The 20144-nt window shown below is 36.9% G+C and overlaps 1 protein-coding gene across 1 annotated transcript in view; it reads left to right on the forward strand.

The window, feature by feature from the left end:
• The first annotated feature begins 16339 nt into the window (after positions 1–16339).
• The window catches only part of RARB (retinoic acid receptor beta), a 647500-nt gene continuing 643695 nt past the window's right edge, over positions 16340–20144 (forward strand). The window contains exon 1 of the mRNA XM_016124866.2: positions 16340–16431. The gene's annotated coding sequence lies outside the window, so the exon portion shown is untranslated. The remainder of the gene's footprint in view (positions 16432–20144) is intronic.

The following is a 20144-nucleotide window of genomic DNA, read 5'->3' on the forward strand; positions in this document are numbered from 1 at the left end:
CCTACCAGATTAACTAATGAGTCACAAAGAAATGAGGAAGCAGGCCCTTGGACAGGTAAATTTTGATAAGAGGGAAAGAAAGGATTTGGTAGAAGCTTGGAATGAGTCCTGGATGTAGATAACCAATGGAGGCCTTTGAGAAGCATAGGTGGTAGTGGTGAAGTCCCTAACAAGGACAGGAGAAAGTTACAAGGCCAATGGGGCCAACCACAAGGAAATAAAGAAGGACTTTATTTAGTTTCCAGAAATCTCACTGTGTCTCAGAATTCACTATCACATTGGGAGCCTACTGTGTAATTGTGAGAGTCTTTTGGGAAATTGTGGTGGAATAATGCCTGACTTTCTCAGAAGCGAAATTTGCCCTGGAAGTCAACTCTAGAATAGGTTGCTTTCCTTCACTTATTCTACTCTAATAGTCAACGGTCTGATTTGTTTGTTTTAATTTTTGCCATGGCCTTAGATTAGTGGTCTTCAAATCTGTTTTCATGTGTAAAGCCCTTTCTTCACATGACACCTTCTTGTAAATTCTGCATGTAGAAGATACATTTGGGGTTATACTTTTGGGGAGTAGAACAAGATGGGGTTGAAGGGCTCACACCCAACTCCCCCACCTCAGCTTTGCCCATTCTTGAAGAACTCTGAGGAATATAGAGACTCCAAGGAGCATGGTTTGAAAAGCATTATTTTAGAAAAACAAAAATCTGAGTCCAGTACAGAAGCAACTACAATGTTATTTCCTTAAGTCCTTGAGTTCATACGAGAAAATGTTATCTTCTGGGACTCTATCCTATTCTTTCAGGATAGATGAGATGTAACTGATAAGCTTGAAGTGGTTTTGTTTTCCATCAAAACAATGAGACCAAACTGATATTGAAAATATATGTACTCAGATGAATTCCATTGTCTGCTCTGTGGGGGGAATAATCATTTCCTAGATTCATAGGGAAGAGTGTCTTTTATACCCCTCTGAGATTACTGACCTCAGACCCTCATTTCTGTCTTTTAAGAGGTAACTACTATTGTTACTATTTTTTATTTATAAGTTCAGTCAGACCATGTGATATCACATTAGTGTCCTCCTCAAACCTGTTTCTTTACAATTCACGATCTATCCCTTTTTGAACACATGATACCCTACTTCATTTGGCCATGTATGGGCATGGGACATCCCTTCTTTCTTTTCTTGCATTTCAACTCCTTCATACATCTTCAAGAAAAGTGAAACTACAAGACGAAACACTGACTATAACACTTAACCTCAATATTTATCTTTCAAAAATCACTTACTCAAAGAAATAAAAAGTTCTCTCTTCTATTTTCATCATTTTTATGACTGACAGATTCTTGGAGGGCTAAATTGATTGTTAATTTTATTTTTTATTGTTGAATTATTGCTGCATGCTTGATATTGCCAAACTGTTCATCTCACTCCTGCAAGCTGCACCGAATTCTTTGTGTGGGACTCTTCCAGGTATGCTGAGTGCCCTCACACCATGTTGGTGAATTCCTCCTAGAGAGGAGAGGAAAGAAAACCAGGTGGAAATTGGTTCCAGGTTTCACATACGCCAAGGGAAGCAATGTTATGAAAGGTTAACAGTCTCAGTTCAGAATGAATTTTAAGGTCTTACTCATCTCTGAGGAAAGAACTGTTTTATTGGTAGTAGAATTCATTTCAAGAGTTTGTAACAGAAAAAATGTAACCACTAATTGAAATACAGTTTGAAAGAGGAAGCAATTTAATGAGCAGTTATACTATATGCTTAGAGACAGCCCTGAAGAATGGAAGTTGTGTAAGATGGAAAATCTAACAGTGCTTGAAATATTGGATTGAAAAGCAATACAGGAGGTTTTAAATCTTGTGAACCCTGTTGTTAACACTAAGTTAGTCATAGAATATATACCATGATATGGAGCCATATTTAGCATTTACCTTTCATTTCGTCTGAGTAATTTTCAAATTTATTATTGCCATATGTTGTGGACTTTTACTGTTTTGGTGATGCCTAATATCCAAAAATCTGGTGTTTCACAAATAAAAGTAATAAAACCCTCGATTCCTTTTAGGAATTTATCAATTTCTATTACATGCAGTTTTCATTGAAATGAAAACCAAGATATCTTGCCATTCTGTCATCAAAAGTAGATCAATGAACAAAATGTGACAATAAGACTTTTCTTTCACTTTTAATTTTCTCCAGAATGATATAAAACCAGAATAAAATATTTGGAACAGATTCATTTCATTGGCAACCCTAACAAGGCTTTTCTGGTGGTTTTAACATATGTCTTCAAATCCTTTGAAACATCCCCCTTCAAAAGGTAGAATTTCATTCTTTTCCTTTGAATTTGGGCTAGATTTCTTTTAATGAATACAATGTATAATTGAATGTATAATTTAGCTCCAAAAGCTAGACCCTAAAAAGATTACAGTTTTCACCTTGCTTCTCTCTCTTTCTCTCTCTCTCTCTCTCTCTCTCTCTCTCTCTCTCTCTCTCTCTCTCTCTCTCTCTCTCCTTCTCCTTTTTCAAGGAGGCATCAGCTGCCATGGTGTGAGGATACTTAAGGAGACCTGGAAGAGTCCCTGAAAAGAATAACTGAGACTCCTGCTCAGAGCTTTCGCCAGTTTGATAGCTTTGTAAATGAAACACCTAGCAAGTGGATTCTCTTGCCCTGCTTAACCTTCAGATACCTGTAGCTGTGATCAACATGTTGATGGCAACCTCATGAGAAATCCTGAGCCATAAACACTTAGCCAAGAGGCTCCAAAATTATTCATCATTGAAACTGTGAGCTATACCAATGTTTATTGTCATTTGAGCTATGACATTTGGGGACAATCTGTTCAACAGCAATAGATAACTAATAAAGTTGTGAGCCAGCCCATGCTACCAAGACTTTCTGAAGTTTCATTGCTTCTTTTCACTTCTTCAACCTCCTTCAGCCTTCCCTATGATTTTATAGGCCCCTACTCAACTTTGCTCTGATAAAGTCAGCTTCAATTGCTTGTTATTAAAGAACACAATTTTAAAACAGTAGAAATTATGAACTTAAACCAAAATAAGGAAAATATATATATATTTTTTAATCTGAGAAATTTAAATTAAATACCAGTCTACTGTGGATTTTATTTTATTTTATTTTTTAATCAGAGTATCATGTACCTGTAAATTTTACATTAACATAGGTAAAAGACTCTATTTTATCTACTGACATTGTACAAGTCAAAAGTGATTTTCCACTGATATATATGTCTCAATGAATATTCTAAGGTTATGCAGCTGTTCTTTATCATACGTTATTTATAAAAAATTATATGATCATCAGCTATAAAGAATACAACTGTAAACTTGTGAAATGAGACTAACTGCTTGGTAGTTAATATATTAATTGTAGATTCAATTGCTAAATAGTTATATTGATTTATCCACACAAGTGGCTATTTCATACTTAAAGTTTGAATATCCTGAACTTTAGCATGTTGCCCTCAATGAGTCTGTGATTTTTTTATTTTTCATCTATTTCTATAAATTGATGAAAAATTCAAGAACAAAATAAACCTACATTCAGTGAAAATGCATGCCCATTATTTTAAATCAAATAATTTTGTTTAGTATGTTTCACAAGTAGTGTGAGCTGTGCTTTTATACCACTCAGGAAAATTTTGGGCATTATACTTAACATATTTTTATTGTATCATTCTCTCTTTCCCTTCCTTTCCTTCTTCTCTCCTTCTAAGACTCCAATTATGTTTGTGTTATAACTTGATACTATTCCATAGGTCCTGCACTGTTCATTTTTTTCTCTTATTTTTTCTCTGCTATTCAAATTGCATAATTACATACTGATCCTCCTTTGAGCTCAAGGATATTTCTTATGTTGTTGATCTGTGATTAAAGTTATCAAGTAAATTTTTTATACTTTTCAATTCTACAATTTTTATTTGCTTTATTTGCTTTATAGTTTTCATTTCTATTCTGAGATCCCCATCTGTTCATTCATTGTAATCATATTGTCCTTTAAAATACTTGCAAAAGCTGCTTTAAAGTCTCTGCTATTTCCAACGTCTGTATATTTGGTATTGATTTATATAGACTGTTTTTCTCTCAAATACAGTTCATATTATTTTTTTCTGTTTTATTTTAGTAACTTTTGCTCTATGCTGAACATTATGGATTATAAATTATAGGGAATCTGAATTATATTGTCTTCCTTAAACAATGTTGACATTTTACGACTGATGGATAAATTATTCATGGATAATTTATCCTGTTAGGCTTAGGTTTACTCTTTATTAGAACTTTATGTATATTTCATTTTTTTAACTTCATTGTAGCACATGTCTTTATACTAAAACATGTTTCTTATGCTTAAGATATCATTTATTTGAAGTCTCAACTGAATGATGAATGAAAGCTCTTTACTCTTCATTAATTGGCTGAGACACCAATTAATTCCAGAACTTTATGAACTGTATGCCCTTTAGCATTACTATTTAGCTCTCGGCCCTGAAAAAGAAATCTTTGCTAGGCCTTATAATGTCTCACTCTGCACATATGCAGCCCAGACCCTGGCCAGCAGTTAATCCCCACACACACTTCTGGGGCCTCCAGCAACATGACTTCTTTTCTAAGATCACATGACTTTTAAATTCCAGATATCTCAGCAGCCTGGATCACTTATCTCTCTCTTCAGATCAGTGAGACCACCAACCCTGTTAGCTCTACTTTCCTGCCATTGGGAAAACTGAGGTGATTGTGGGTTGATATATGAGGCTCATCTCTAGTATTTATAATCTTTCAAGAATGACAGTCTTGTCCAGCCTATTGTTCAATTTCTGAAAACAATAACTTTATATTATTTTCCAATTTTATGGTTCTTTTTGGTAAGAGGGCACATCTGGTACCAGTTATACTGTCAAGGTCAATAGTTGAAGTCATTTTCAAATGGATATTTTAAACCAGTTTGCAGTAACATTTCTAGATTTTCTTAACATGTGAACTCAGATAGCTTGTTAGGATGTTTTAAATAACCTTCCAAAAAAAATAAAGAAACACCTAATCACTCCTAGTACATATATATATGCCATATACATGATAAAAATAAAGAACTCCTTTAGGCTTTGTATAACATGAATTAAATTTATTTTAATGAAAATAGGCTAACCTACAAGTGCCTTTACTACTTAATTAATATCAATATTTTGTATTTAGACACATACGAAGATACAATTTTGTCATGGGAACCTATATATTTATATTTATGTGCTATACTAAGCATTATTTTTAAAATATTAATATCTTTTTATAGAGAAAAGGAACTCAATTATTTTGATATATATTTTAGCAAATCACCTTTGTTTGGAGTCTGCCAATCATTCCTAATTCAGGTAGAGACATTTGTCTCTTAAGGACAGGGTTCAACTTACCAAACCAATTTTCACCAGGACCTTTACTCTCAGTGGAAGAAATCTTAATACATGATTTTGCTATTCAGCTTTCTGTATTTCTATAATATAGTAACAATCTACTGAAAATTTAAACCTTTTCTAAAGAGATAAAATATGGTATCTCAGATATTTTAACTATAAAATTTAAGTCAAAACACCACTAAAGGGTTTCTAAAGTATTTACTATATATTTTACAGATTGTAGCTAAGAGCTTTACACAATTCATCTTCCAGATGTAGACACACTAATGAATTTAAGTGTATTAATTTTCTTATAGCATTTACAATTAATTATTGACTTGGTTTGGCAGTGAAATGTTAAAAAGGGTTCAAGGTCCAAGTGAAATGATTTTTAAGTGCATTGAGAATGATGAGTTGTATTTATTTTAACAACACCAAGTCCTTTTAAAGGTTCCATGCTGTCATTGTCAAAGTTTTTAAATCAGAATTTTCTTTGATAAATGTTTCACATAAAAGTCTAGGATAGGCATTTAACAAACAAGGGAATACATTAGGCTAATAAACATGAAAAGTGCAATGTTTTAAACATCCTCATTGATAACCAGGGAAATGCAAAATAAAATCACAATGAGTTATTAATGCCTATGTAACAGATGGTAAATTCTTTTAAAGTTTGATAATGCTAAATATTGGCAGAGATGTGAAACAACAGAAAACTCTCATGCACTTAATTGGGGAGCATAAATTTGTACAATCACTTTGGAAAATAACTGGGCATTTTTTTGGTGAAGTCGACAGAATACATACCCTACGACCTTGTAAATCCACTTAAAGTATGCACCCTCAGAAAAGTGGTGGGTATCAACATCAGGATGCACATACAATGACAGTCATAGCAGCATTGTCTGCAATAGGCCAAAACCTAGGAACAATTCATTATTTGTCTATAACATAATAGATAAGAAATTGTGTTACATTCAGGCATTGAAATACTATACTGAAAAAGTGATAGAAAAAATTAAGTGTAATTACTCAAAATGGCATGAATGTCTCATAAAATAATATTGAGTGAAAGAAAGCAGTCTTAAAATAATACATACTGTATGTTTACAATTATATAAAATTCAAGAAGAGTTAAATTAAACTACATTATTTAAAGATACATGTATAAGTGGAAAACTATAGAGAAAAGCAAAAAAGTAAGCACTGTAGAAGTTTGGAGAGTGGTTACTACCAAGGGGAAGGACAATTGTTATAATTAGAGAGTGGTATGCTGAGGCTTCTGGGTAGCTGGTTGCTTTTTATTGACCGAAGTGGTGTTTATAGTAGCGTTTGCTTTATAATAATTCATTATACTCCACATTTGTGTTTTGTAACATTCTGAAAATAATTTGTCCTTCATGATAAAAAAACTAAATATATCCAGAAGATTCTATACAAATGATTAGGAACAGAGAAAAAAAGAGTATATATTAAAGAGCATTGAAAATGTATTGTAATGCTTTTGTTGATAAGTAGAATCAAACAATTCAGAATAATTGAAACTATAACTTGCATTATCTTAGAAAACAAGAAATTTAGAAATATGATGTCTCCAGGTTAGATTCGTATAGGAGCCAAACAATGTCATCAAGTTTTCTTTCATCTTTCCACTATGCATTTTTCATCATTTTATACTGTTTGTTTAGGACAGTGATCACAAAGACAGAAGAAATACTGTATCCATCTTTTAATTAGTGCGTGCGTGCGTGCGTGCGTGCGCGCGCACGTGCGCGCGTGCGTACACACACACACACACACACACACACACACACACACACACACACACTTTTCCTATTACTGACTAAAATTGCAGCTCATGCTCATGCCCCCAGTTCAGGAAAGGGGCCACCATGATCGACTTAGATGAACTACATTTTACCCTCTCACCTGCACCGAAACAAAGTTGAAGGAAGGAGTGCAGATAACAATAAAATTGAGGTTGTGTTAGATAGGAGGAAGATGTATGAATGTTGTTTGCTACAAATTTAAAAATATAGAAGATTTCTCTAAAAATCTTAAGCTTTGGACCCAAAACCATTAAACTCCTAGAAGAAAACATAGGCAGCAAACTCTCTGATATTACTAACAGAAATTCCTTTTCAGATACACCTCCTCGGGCAAGGAAAATAAAAGAAAAAATAAACAAATGTGATTTCATCAAACTAAAAATGTTTTGTACGGCAAAGGAAACCATCAACAAAACAAAAAGACAACCAACTGGGAGAAGATACTTGCTAATGATACATCTCATAAGGGATTAATATCCAAAATCTGTAAAGAACTTATACAACTCAACAACAATAACAAAACAATCCAATTAAAAAATGGGCAGAAGACCTGAACAGATACTTCTCAAAAGAGGAAATACAGATGGCTAATAGACATATGAAAAGATGCTCCAGGTCTCTAATCATCAGAGAAATGCAAATTAAAAACACAATGAGATATCGCCTCACACCTGTCAGAATGGCTGTCATCAATAAATCAAAAAACAGCAAGTGTTGGCAAGGATGCGGAAAAAAGGGAACCCTCATATGTTGTTGGTGGGATTGCAAATGAGTACAGCCACTATGGAAAACAGTATGGAGGTTTCTCAAAAATTAAAAATGAATACACCTTTTGACCCAGTAATTGCATTTCTGGGTATCCAAAGAAAACCAAAATAATTCGTAATGATCTATGCACCCCAATATTAGTGGTAGCACAATTTACAATAGCCAAGATATGGAAGCAACCTCAATGCTCATCAACAGATGATTAGATAAAGAAATTATGGTTTATATATACAATGGAATATTACTCAGCCATTAAAAAAATGAAATTCTACCATTCGCAATGACATGGATGGACCTAGACAGTCTTATGCTGAATGAAATAAGTCAGACAGAGAAAGATACATTCCATATGATTTCACTTATATGCAGAACCTAAGGAACAAAAAGAACAAACGAATCAAAAACAGACTCACAAATACAGTGGACAATTTGGTGACAGAGGGGGGCCAGAGTTTGGGGGCACCGAGAGGACAGGGTGAAGGGTTAAAGAAGTACAAATTAGTAGTTGATAGTTGGTCATGGGGATAGGGAGCATGGCATAGGGAATGCAGTTAGCATTAATATGATGCCTAGGTGGAGGGCCAAGGGAGGGAGGGAGCAAATGTTTTATGAATGTTTTATGAACTGTATAGATATCTAACCAATGTACTGTATGCTTGAAACTAATTTATAAATAAATTTTTAAAAAAATTTTAGGCTTTGGGACAAAAGTACTTAGAGTACTAATCGACATTACCAAAATGGCTAATATTTAAGCATTTTCTAACATACCTTTTAAAATTATTAAATTACCATCAGGTAAATATCATTACCTAATCAGGTTATATATGAATCCAAATGTTAGAAAAGTAGGAGGAGCCTCTACAGAATTTCTAGGGGAAATAATGTTTATTTCTAATTCTATCTATTCCAGGTTAGGCTATTGTTTACAGCAAGGGACAATAAAGAACTACTCTTAGACATTTATAGATTAAAAAATGTTACCACTCCAAGAGCCCTGCTAAGAAAAAAAAATTCCTGAAAACAATGTTCCTTTGTCTTCTAGTCATAAAGAAGTAAACTAAACAGAAAACTCAACTGGGAAGAAGTTGTATTCAAAATTCCATTGAATACTGAAATTTAAAATTTAGACTCAGTACTTTCCAGGAACAAAGACTGACTCTATAAATATTAGTTATTTTAATAATTGTTGTTAATACTGTTTTTGAAATAAACTTTATATTTTAGAACAGTTTAGATTTACAGAAAAATTATGAAGATAGTTCAAAGAGTTCTTATAGACATGGCACCCAGTTTCTCCTATTACTAACATATTAGTATGGTACATTTGTTATAATTAATGATCCAATATTGATACATTATTATTAACTGAAGTCCATACTTTATTCAGATTTCCTTAGTTTGTACCTAATGTCCTTTTTTCTGTTCTAGGATGCTATCCAAAATGCCACATTACATTTAGTTATTCTCTTTAGCTCCTCTTGGCTGTTACAGTAACTAACTTTTCTTATTTTTGATAAGTTTGACAATTTTAAAGAGTATTGCTCAGGTATTTTGTAGAATGCCCCTCAATTGGAATTTCTCTGTTTTTTTTTTTCTCATGATAAAACTGGGGCTATGAGTTTTGGGGAGGAAAACCACAGAAGCACAATGCTACTCTCATCACATGATATCAAGGGTATATACTATTGTTGGAGGTGGTAATCAGAGGAAATGACCAGCCTAGTTGACCTGCAAACTGGCCCCAGGCAATCAGAGGTTCCTCACCCCCTCCCCTTGGAATGTACACTCTGCCCATCTTTTCCAAGGGTGGGAGCTGTTCCAAGTGTAGCCTTCAGGGAGTAATGTGTTGTTGAGTCCATCTGAATGAAATATGTGACTGAACCTACTTAAGGCCTCTATATAAACTTCAAAATTCTGGCAGACAAATAAATGCAGAGTTCTACTCATCTTGTGGTTACTCAAGACAAGCCTCATAGGTAAATTCCCTTGCTTATTAAAGTTGCCACTTATCAACCTCAAGTGGTCTCTCTCTTTCTTCAGTCCCTCCTTGCCCCTGTCTATGGGGGCCAGTTTATGAACTATCAATGTGATTTATGACTGTTGAGGTTCATCTTGATCCCTTGGCTAAGGTAGTATTTCTTAGGGTTTTCTACAGTACAGTCGCTCTTTTTTTAACCCTTTTTTCATACTGTACCCTTTGGAAGAAAGTCACTATAAATTGCCCATCCTTTAGATTGAGTACTTATGTCTCCTTCTCAAAGAGAGAATATGTATACAAGTTATACTGAAGACTTCTACATGGGAGATTTATCTCTTCTTCCATTTATTTACTAATTCAGTCATTTATTGATATTCATATGGTTGTATTATTTTGGATATTTATTTTTGGCTATAATCCAATAATTATTTTGTTGTTCAAATTATTCTAGCTTTGGCCATTGGGAGCTCTTTTTAGTTGATTTCTGTGTCCCTTTGCTATATCCCCAGCATTGTGAGCTTTTTTGTTTTGTAGTGCTTCCTTACTTTCTTACACTACAAGATGCTCTAGGTTCATCTTCTACATTTTCTGCCCCAATTCTTTTAAAGCTTATTACCAGAAAAATATTTGTATCTCTTAAAAAATTTGTGCTTTTTTCAGAGACTAGGAAAATTTCTCTCTTTGCCTGTCAGGAGTTCCACACTAACTTTGTGGCTTAAGAACCATAACATTATTAGCTTTCTCTGTTTTTATAGTTTTGAAATTACATTTCTATTCTAACAGTATCTATCCATTTATCTCCATGCATTCTGTTGTGAGCTATCTCCAATACAGATAGATATAACAAATAATAATAATATATATAAATATAACAAATAATAAAATCTCTAAGATTCTATATATATTATGATTCTTTAAATTAGAAAATACTAAATTTCAAGAATTGCTACGCATTTTAAAGATGTTTCTTAAATATTTATCAGGATTTGAAATTCGTGTTTATTGGCCCTTTAAAGTCACTTAAAAATAAATGTTTATAAAAATGGTCAAGGATGTGGTTCCATAGTGTAGCAGTTAGCACGTCTGCTTTACATGCAGAAGATCCTGGGTTCACACCCTGGTGAAACCATTGTCCATGGTCTACGGCCATGCCATCCTGAACAAGCCCATTGTCTGATCTCAGAAGCTAAGCAGGGTTGGGCCTGGTTACTACTTGGATGGGAGACCACCTAGGAAGATCAGGTGCTGTAGGTATAAATCATGATAAATAATTTTAAAAATTTTAAAAAAAATAAAATAAAAATGGTCAAATTTAATTTAATGAACAGACTGTGTTACTTACAAATTGCCATATAACAAATTACTTCCAAACATAGCAACTAAAGACAACAAATATTCATTTCTGAGGGTCAAAAATCCAGGTTGTGAGTAGTTCTGGTTCAGGTTGCAGCCAAAGCCATGGTCATGACTCTCAGGAGGTTCAGGGGTGGAGAGTCCATTTCCACGTCTACTCAGGTGTTGTAGACAGGCCTTAATTCCTCACTAGTTTTATAGTTTTAGCCTTTACATTTAGATCTTTTATCCATTTTGAGTTAATTTTTGTATATGGCATGTGGTAGGGGTCCAACTTCATTCTTTTATATATGGATATACAGTTGTCCTAGTACCATTTATTGAAAAAAATATTATTTCTGCATTGAATGATCTTGGCACTCCTGTCAAAAATAAATTGATCATAAATGCACAGATTTATCTCTGGACTCTGTTTTCTAAACTATTAACTTATATGTCTGTGCTTATGCCAGTACTACATAGTCTTGATTACTGCATTGTTGTAGTAAGTTTTGAAGTATTCCCTTAATTTGTACTTCTTGTTTAAGATTGAGTTGACTATTCTGGGTCCCTTGCATTTCCACATTAATTTTAGGATTAGCATGTCAATTTGGGCAAAAAAGGTACATGGGAAAATCTGTATTCTAAACAACTAAACAACATTAAAGATTATTTAGTACCATAGAAAAATGTCTACAGTTTGACTGTGGTCCATGAATATAAGATTGTATTATACTCTGATATGCATAGATATGAATTAAAAGTTAAAGATGCTCGTTATTAGGAAAATGAGATTGTTGATTACCTTCCTTTTTTCTTTCATAATATTTTAATGCTATTTTATAAAAAGAAAAATATGTTTAAAGTTTTTGGGGAAAGAATTTATTTTTGAACTCCTTAGAGCACCTGACATATTTCATTGCATATAGCAGCCGCTTGGTAAATCTTTCTTGGAATGAATTTTGTAGTGTTCATTTGCAGATGAAAAAAGTGAGTTAATTTATATTGCCTGAAGCTCAACGTTGCTCTTTGAAAACAACTATTCAATCTAGCTAAATTAACAAGTGAAAAAAATTGTGTATACAAATTTACATGAGTCAATTGTATTAGAGACATAGCACACACTTCAAAAATACTTATTTTTCTCTAGAGAGTTGCATGTCCTCCCATCACTATTATTAATTCCCTGAAACTGAACCTTTACAAAAATAATCTAAAATATCTGGAAAAAAAATTTAAGTGGACAGTGTGAGCTAGATCTTATAATTTTTTTTAAAAAAAATTCTAATCTTTAAGAGATTAGAAACTCAAATTCCTTCTGAGATGTTGAAGTCTAAGACTGTAATCGGTGAATAAACTTTGGCAACCTATTAAATTATTCTTGAAAAACTTTTCTTGGAAAATAATATGACACTAATAGATACCCTAAAAAGTTTCAATAGGGGAAAAATGGTAATTGCGAGCTATTCGCAGGTCAAATAGTGAGTTGATTTTTACCATCATTAAGGAGAGCAGGTAAGGATTAGTGGCGGAGTAAGAAGCAAATGGAAATCAGCCTATCTTTATGGCATTCTAGTAATACTACAAACCACTCCACTTTTACTCCCATGATTGATGATGCTACTGAAAACCCTCCATGAGACGGCTGTACTTTCTTGAGTCTCAAATTGTAGAATGCTCATTATGCTGTATATTTTCTACTCTGACCTGGAATTGATGTATACTGTGTTTTGTGAATCATATTTATCACATATTCAGCACTGTATCTTATCTTACAGTCATGGTCCAAGTGGGAAATGGAGCCAGTGAGGTCTGGGAACAAAATTGGACTAGAAGGTATGTTAGAGAGCTCCGGACAGGAACAGGGAAGAGAGAGAAAATTTCAGCTGGAATCTTCAGTTGGACCTATGCAGAATATTCCAAACACTAGTGAAAAACAACAGTGGATTCCTGCTATCTACGTGGTGGCAAAATGACAATGTCTATAAAACCAGCTTCAGATTATTATCACAATCAGTTTCCAATGGATAGTCATTACAATGTCCCCAAGTGTTGAACCCATGGGTATATAACCTGAGCTCCTGCCAAAAATAAAATGAAGTATTTATATAGGTATTTTAGAGGAAATTACAAATGAAAAATAAGGAAACGATTCTATGCATATTTCTAACCTAGTGCTTTTCCTTAGAAGAACAGAATAGACTTATACATGATGTTTAACTGCATTTATATTATAGCTTTTCTTTTGTGCCTTGCCTTGCTAATATTTCCAACATTTTGGGACATATAACAATCAGGCAGGATGTGTCCTCAGGCAGTGGACAAGCCTTGTGAGACCACAGCCATCCCAGTAAACATTGGTATGGAGCTTCACCTAGGGTAGAGGAAGTTACTCAAGGACACATCACAAGAGGCAGCCAAGAGAAGTAAATAATTTCAGTAATTACTGATTTATTGTACAAACTGAAGTATAAACATGAAACTATTATATTTTTCTCAAGCCACTGATCCCAAATGCGTATGTGAAATCTCTCTTCTGCATCAGGTAGAAGATCACTTAGCAAGACAGATACCATAACTTCTGGGTCACTTTCAGTTATTCACTTATATGTGTTAAAAATTCATCATGTTTAAATTTCCAGTTTTATCTCTAGTTCAGATCCCTCTCTCTGATTACAGGCCAGTCTTGGCTCTAAAGAGCCTTAATTAAGAGAGGATATGGCCTGCTGTGCTTCTTTTTCTTCTTAAAGTAGCACCTAGGATTCCAAGAGAACCAATAATTGTTTTGGGGATATCTTTTTTTTTTTTTTGTCCTGTTTTCAAGGCATAACTATCTTCTCCTCTGGTCTTAGGAGGGGAAGACAGAGGAGCAGCTGGGAGGGGAAGACAGAGGAGCAGCAAATTCTCAATGTTGAATTGCCCTGTGTAGGCTGTCACGGCTTCTCAATCTATGATGAGTTGGTCATCCATACGTTCTCATGCTAGGCATCCAAATGCTGGCTATCACAAGCAACAGTTATGAGGACATTGCCAATTCAGCCTACAGCTCAGCAACCTGGCATGGCTTTGAGCTCATCCCAGCCCCCTCAGTGCCCTCACCACCTGATCCCATAGGACACCCCATAGCTTCTTGCTGATGAGCTTCCCTTACCCAGTGTAGATCTCTTTTGGTTAAGGTTTCAGATACCTGGCTTATCTCTATTGACCTAAATGGAAAACACACATATTGAAAGAAAAAGTCATTGCTCATCTCGGATACTTCCAAATCCTTTTTGTTATTTTTGTGTGTGACATCCGCCTCTTCAAAATTCCTGATTCCATTGCTTTCAGCAGCCAGCAACCTTGACTTTTCTTTGAGGGACTACCCTCAAGCAACTGCAGCCAACCAAAGTACCAAGAAATTTATTTCCCCTGAGAGGTTGTTAACCAATATACTGTCTAGAAAAGAAATACAAATGCCCAGTTCTCTTCACTCAGTTTGAGACAATTTGGAGGCTTAACTTAAACTCCAGAGCCTCCCCACAGCCAGGCCAAGCGCTACTTGCCGTGGGACTGTGGAATCCTTGTGTGGCTTTCTCCTCTTCCTTGTTTGTCTCTCCCTAATTCCCTTAGTGGTTTTCCCTAGGATCACTTTCTTAATCAACCACTTCCAGGATTTCTTAATAAATCCTCACTTAGGGCCTGCTCCTAGGGAGCCTGATCTAAGAAAACTACCCTTGACATGGAGTTGGGTAAGAATGGACATCTGCCACCATTGCCCCTATAATTCCAAATCTACCCAAAATAAGAATTTGAGGCCAGAATCAATTCCTCAAACCAGCAGTGGAATCTAAGGCAGCCCCATCATGTTCTCCTCCTGGCAAAAAACCATCAGTCCCTCCAGTATTTAATAACACCTGAAGCTTTGGAAAGTAGGGTAGAAAATAGAGTGGGAGAGCTCATCACAAATAAAATAGTAAAGGTACTGAATGGCTAACTTCCATTTGGTTTTTAGTTTAATCCGAGTGGTGCCTTAGGAAGTTGAAACAAGAAATCTGGACAACAGTTGGATAATTAAAATGACTACATTGGCACGAGATGGTTTCCTCTGATACACAGTATTTATGAATGAAAGTGCTCGGCATCCCAGTGGCTCTCCTTTTGAACTGGCTCATCCATTAGTGGGATAATGATTTTCCGTCTGGGCAACAGCAAAGCCAAAGGCCTATTACACAGACAACATAAAGTTAAAAAGACATTATGAATAAAACGGTGGCTCATGCCGGCTTTTGCCAGCTCCAGAGATTGCCTGATGCCGACACGTGTTTATTACACTTAATAATGTTTACATAATTCTTCCTTGAGCTCATTAGAGCTGTCAGATCAGAAGTAAATGTGTTCCCCCTCTGTTTATCTCTAAAGACTATGCAGTCAATAAAGCAAGATGAATGACATCCAGGGCGCAAAGTACTCTCTTCCTTTGCAAACACTGCCAAATTAACCCCTCGGACCTGGTGGGCTGGCTCCTGGGTTTTAGGATTGCATCTGATTAGCTCCTTGGTTCTCCAGGAAAAGAGCAGTGCTTCCCCAACTTAAATGAGCTTGAAATCACTCCAGGAGCTTGTTAAAATACTCAGTGCTAGGCCTCACCTCCAAAGATTCTGATTCAGATCTGAGGTGGAGCCCGGAAACTTGCATTTCTAGCACTCTCAGGTGATGCTGATGCTTCAGGTGCATGAACCATACTTGCCTATTCTAGAGGTCATTTCCAATCCTGTCAATTGCAGTGAGTAGGGGTAGCCCTGCCCAATTTGGGGCATCTTAGTCTATGGGATACATCAGCAGCAGCGGCCAAGAGAGCGGTGGCAGCAGCGGGTGCAGCAGCAGCCGCCTCATCATCGCAGCAGGCGCTCAAATCCCCTGGGCCAGCGTGGCTCTGAGCGGTTGTCGCCGAGCGTGGAGGGGCGGGATCTGGCTCCCGGGGGTGGGGCCTGGCGCCCGGGGGCGGGGCCTGGCGCCCGGGGGCGGGGCTCGGCAAGCCCTTCTCCTGCTGTCTGCTTTCCGCGGCGGCGCCAGGGGCTGAGGGCACAGCCAGCGGGCGGCGCGCCGCGGACTCCCAAGCAGCCCGCGGAAAGGTAATGCAGGGAGAGCGCGCCGGCGGGTCTTCAAGCCGGGCAGCAGCTATCCAAGTCCCTGAGCGTTCCTGGCGCCCCAAGCTGCGTTTGGGTGCCCAGGTATTTGCATAGATTCTAGGGAACGGCTGCCTAGCCAGGGTTTTGTATGTATCGCGGCGGGGCCAGGTCGGGGATATTTGGGGTCTGCAGCAGGAGCTTCCTGCCATCCCAGGACATCTGGACTCGGAGACAACTTTGCGTAGCGGTCCTTTTCCAAGTTTCCTTTATTGCTATTGTCTTAGCGCCTTCCGTCTGACTGTCTCCCCAGACTCCAGCTTTGTTCTCATCAGGCCAAACCCACGGTCCCCTAGGGCGTGAACCCTAGAGGCGCTGGCAAATTGCACCTGCCAGCCAGGGTCCGCCCAAGCTCTATTCCCATCCCTGCCAGTTCCCCCGCGGTCCTGTGTACACTGGTGCCGGGCACCCAGAGATCCAGCGCCCACAGTGGCAGCGCTCCTCGCCCTATTCCCCTGCGTATTCCGGGATCGAGAGTGGGGCGTCAAACCTCCGGGATGTGAGTGTTTGGGGGCCGGAGAAAGGACAAGAAAAAGTTTGGAGCCTCGGCTGGAGCTAGGAAACCGGCAGCGCCAGGCTGCACATGGCAGGAGTTGGAGAGAGTGCTAGGGGCTTGGCGCCGGGCAGAGGGACTCAGACAGAGATGGACCCTTGGAGGCTGAATCTCCAAGACTGGGCTGTCAGTGGAGATGAGGTGCTCGTTGTGTGCGTGCGTTGGCATGAAAAGGCTATGTGTGATTACAGAGAAGATTAGGGTGGGGGGGGGGAGAAGAGAAAGGAAGAGAGAGATATTAGGGATATATGTAGTTGTAGTACCCAGTGTGCACTTTTTTCTTCTTCCAGATATTTTGGAACAGCTGTGGACAGGATGCCTTCTTGTACCCGAACTCCTAGAGGTGGGGTGGGGGGAAGACTAAGTTTTACCCAACCTTAGAGCTGGCTTTAAAAGCGAACAGGTGACAGAGACTTCGTGTGTGTGTGTGTGTGTGTGTGTGTGTGTGTGTGTGTGTGAATGTGCGCGAGCGCGTGTGTGCGCGTGCGGGCGCGCGCGCGCAGCGGTGAGGGATGCTGGACCGTCCGCTGAACCTCTACCCCGCCCCCTTCCAGTTCTCAGCCGCTGTGTGAGTTTTCTTGCCATTCCCTCGCCTGACAGGCGAGAGGCTAAGTGATGGTCGCGGAGTGAAGCAGACAAAAGGGGCACTTGGATGACCCTCTACCCTTCAAAGGCCAGGCGGCTGCTGTGTGTGTGTGTGTGTGTGTGTGTGTGTGTGTGTGTGTAGGGGTGTAGGGGATTCCTTTTTTTCGCCATCTAGGGAGAAAACACTGGTTGCCGAGGGAAGAGTAGGAGCTGGAGAAAGACAGGTGAAGCTGAGCCGATGAGAAAAAAATAGAACGGGAGGAAAAGAGAGCAGATTTAAAAGCATCTTGCCTGACTGCTGTAAAAATTATAAGTAAATTTTAAAGAGATGGGGTGGGGGGACACTGAAGCTAAAATTTTAGAGGAGTGGGTGCAGTAAGTTTGATTGATAAAGGTATTTAAGTGAGTAGTGTTAAAGTAAGTCTGAAACCTTCGCTGAAGTTTATTGCTGGTTTTAGACAATCTCCTTTGACATATCTTTCCAGCACCTCTGGAAGTACCTTTTGACTGTCAGAAAGAAGTAAAAAGCATATATATACAAATAAAATGCAGCTAAAATGAAGTTTAAATGAAGCTTTGAGCAGGATTAAATGGCTTGTGTAAACGCTGAATGTTGCTAAAGTACTGTCAGGGCTATAAAATAGCCAGACAAAAATATAGGAAAAAAAATAATTGTAACAAGAAAATGAAGGCTTTACAAGAACTTCAGTAATGAACACATAACAATTGATGGTATGATGCAGTAATTATTTTCGTATTTACGCCATTAACGATTGTAATTTAACGTTAATGTCCTGGTATTTTATTCCTTCTCATTTGCAGACAAAAGCACATCTGAGACACCATCAGGGAGTAATTTGGTAATATAAAGTCATGAATAGAAAACACTAAACCATGCTCAGAACTCTGACAACATAAAGCGTGAAACAAAATAACCTCATTTGCTGTTTATTATCTGTCTTTATAATTCTGTTTACTATCATTTGCATAAATGAATAGCTAAATTGTATAGTATATCCCCTTTAGGAAAAAAAAAGAACTTGATGCTTATAGATATACTAGGGGGAAATTAGTAGGTAGATGATTCTTACATTAAGCACAAAAAATATTTTTTAAAAATTTTGCATCATTAGAAACCATCTGGAAATAATCAGAATGCAAATTGAACCTACCTAGGCATCCTTATTTTATTTAACTTGATTTAAGTAGTTTTTAACAATATGTATGTAGTCAATCGGCAGACCCTTAACTTCTCTAGCTAATCTTAACCAAACCAAACCAAGCCATACCGAACCAATATACTCTACATACATCGCAAAGCAATTTTGTTAACCTGACAAACTTTTTTTCTAGTCAAACTTTCAAAGAGTACATTTTATGAAATTGAGAAGAAAGGAGTTTATTGGGAACAACTCAAAACAAAATTCTTTCAGCAGATACTTAAGTTATTAACATTTCAAGATAAATAAACATGAGTTCACACATTTCACAACTATTGTGCATATTTTTTGCCTTAGGATCTTTTCTAAACCTGCCTTACTCATATGATTAATGAAACGATTAATACCAGTATTAATAGAGGTCTGAAGTAATATGCCAACAAAACAGCTGAGCAGAACATGTAGTGTTTAGAAGGAATCAATCACATGGATGTTTTTAAAAATCCATTTATTCTTGCCAGGCACACAAAATACCACAATAATTGAACACACCTTTTCTTTTTCATACAAATATGCTGGTCTCATGTGGAATAGCACAATGAAATCAGTATTTGAGAATGGATTTCATTTGGGAAAAAGAACCTTGTATATATTTTAAGTGCAGAAAGAAAAAGAAAAGTGACAAGTGAGTTGTTCATTATTGTGGAAACTGGTGATTGTGTAAGATTAGGGCAAGTCCTTACAGTTTTACTGGTTACAAACTTCAGAAATGCAATGGTGCAAACAAAGCACATTTTGAATATTATATTCAGCCTTAACCAAAGTCATTATTTCTCTGTGTTCTCACTTTTATATTCCAAATATTACAAAGGCTGCCCATTTTTTTCTGTATTTCTATTGTTCTTCATACCATTGTTCTATAGAGGAGTTCTGTATTTTTCTTTGTTTTAAAGGTTAGAATCTGACTTTTAGTTAATTCATTGATTTATTTCTGCAAGATACTCATTAACTACCCATTATTAACTACAAGATATTGTACTAGGTACTGGAGATTCAAAGATGAATTAGACTCAGTCTCTGTATTGAGAAAGTGAGGGAAACAGTTATGTGGATAAATAAATACAATAAAATGTAATAAGTGGCAGTCGATCTGAGAGCTTTGGACAGAGATTTCAGCTCTGCCTCTTACTAGCTGTGAGGACTGGATTACATTTTTTAACCTCTCTGAGCCTCATTTTTCTTATCTGGAAAAAGCAGGAAAGTAACATCCCTGGATCACAGAGTTGTGAAGATTACATGTCAACATATTTTAATACTTTCCATCTTCAAACGAGATGCTGGATCTCATTCTTCTCAGCATC

The sequence above is a fragment of the Rousettus aegyptiacus genome, unplaced genomic scaffold (genome assembly GCF_014176215.1).
Source record: "Rousettus aegyptiacus isolate mRouAeg1 unplaced genomic scaffold, mRouAeg1.p scaffold_m13_p_4, whole genome shotgun sequence".
In the NCBI taxonomy this organism is placed as follows: Eukaryota; Metazoa; Chordata; class Mammalia; order Chiroptera; family Pteropodidae; genus Rousettus; species Rousettus aegyptiacus.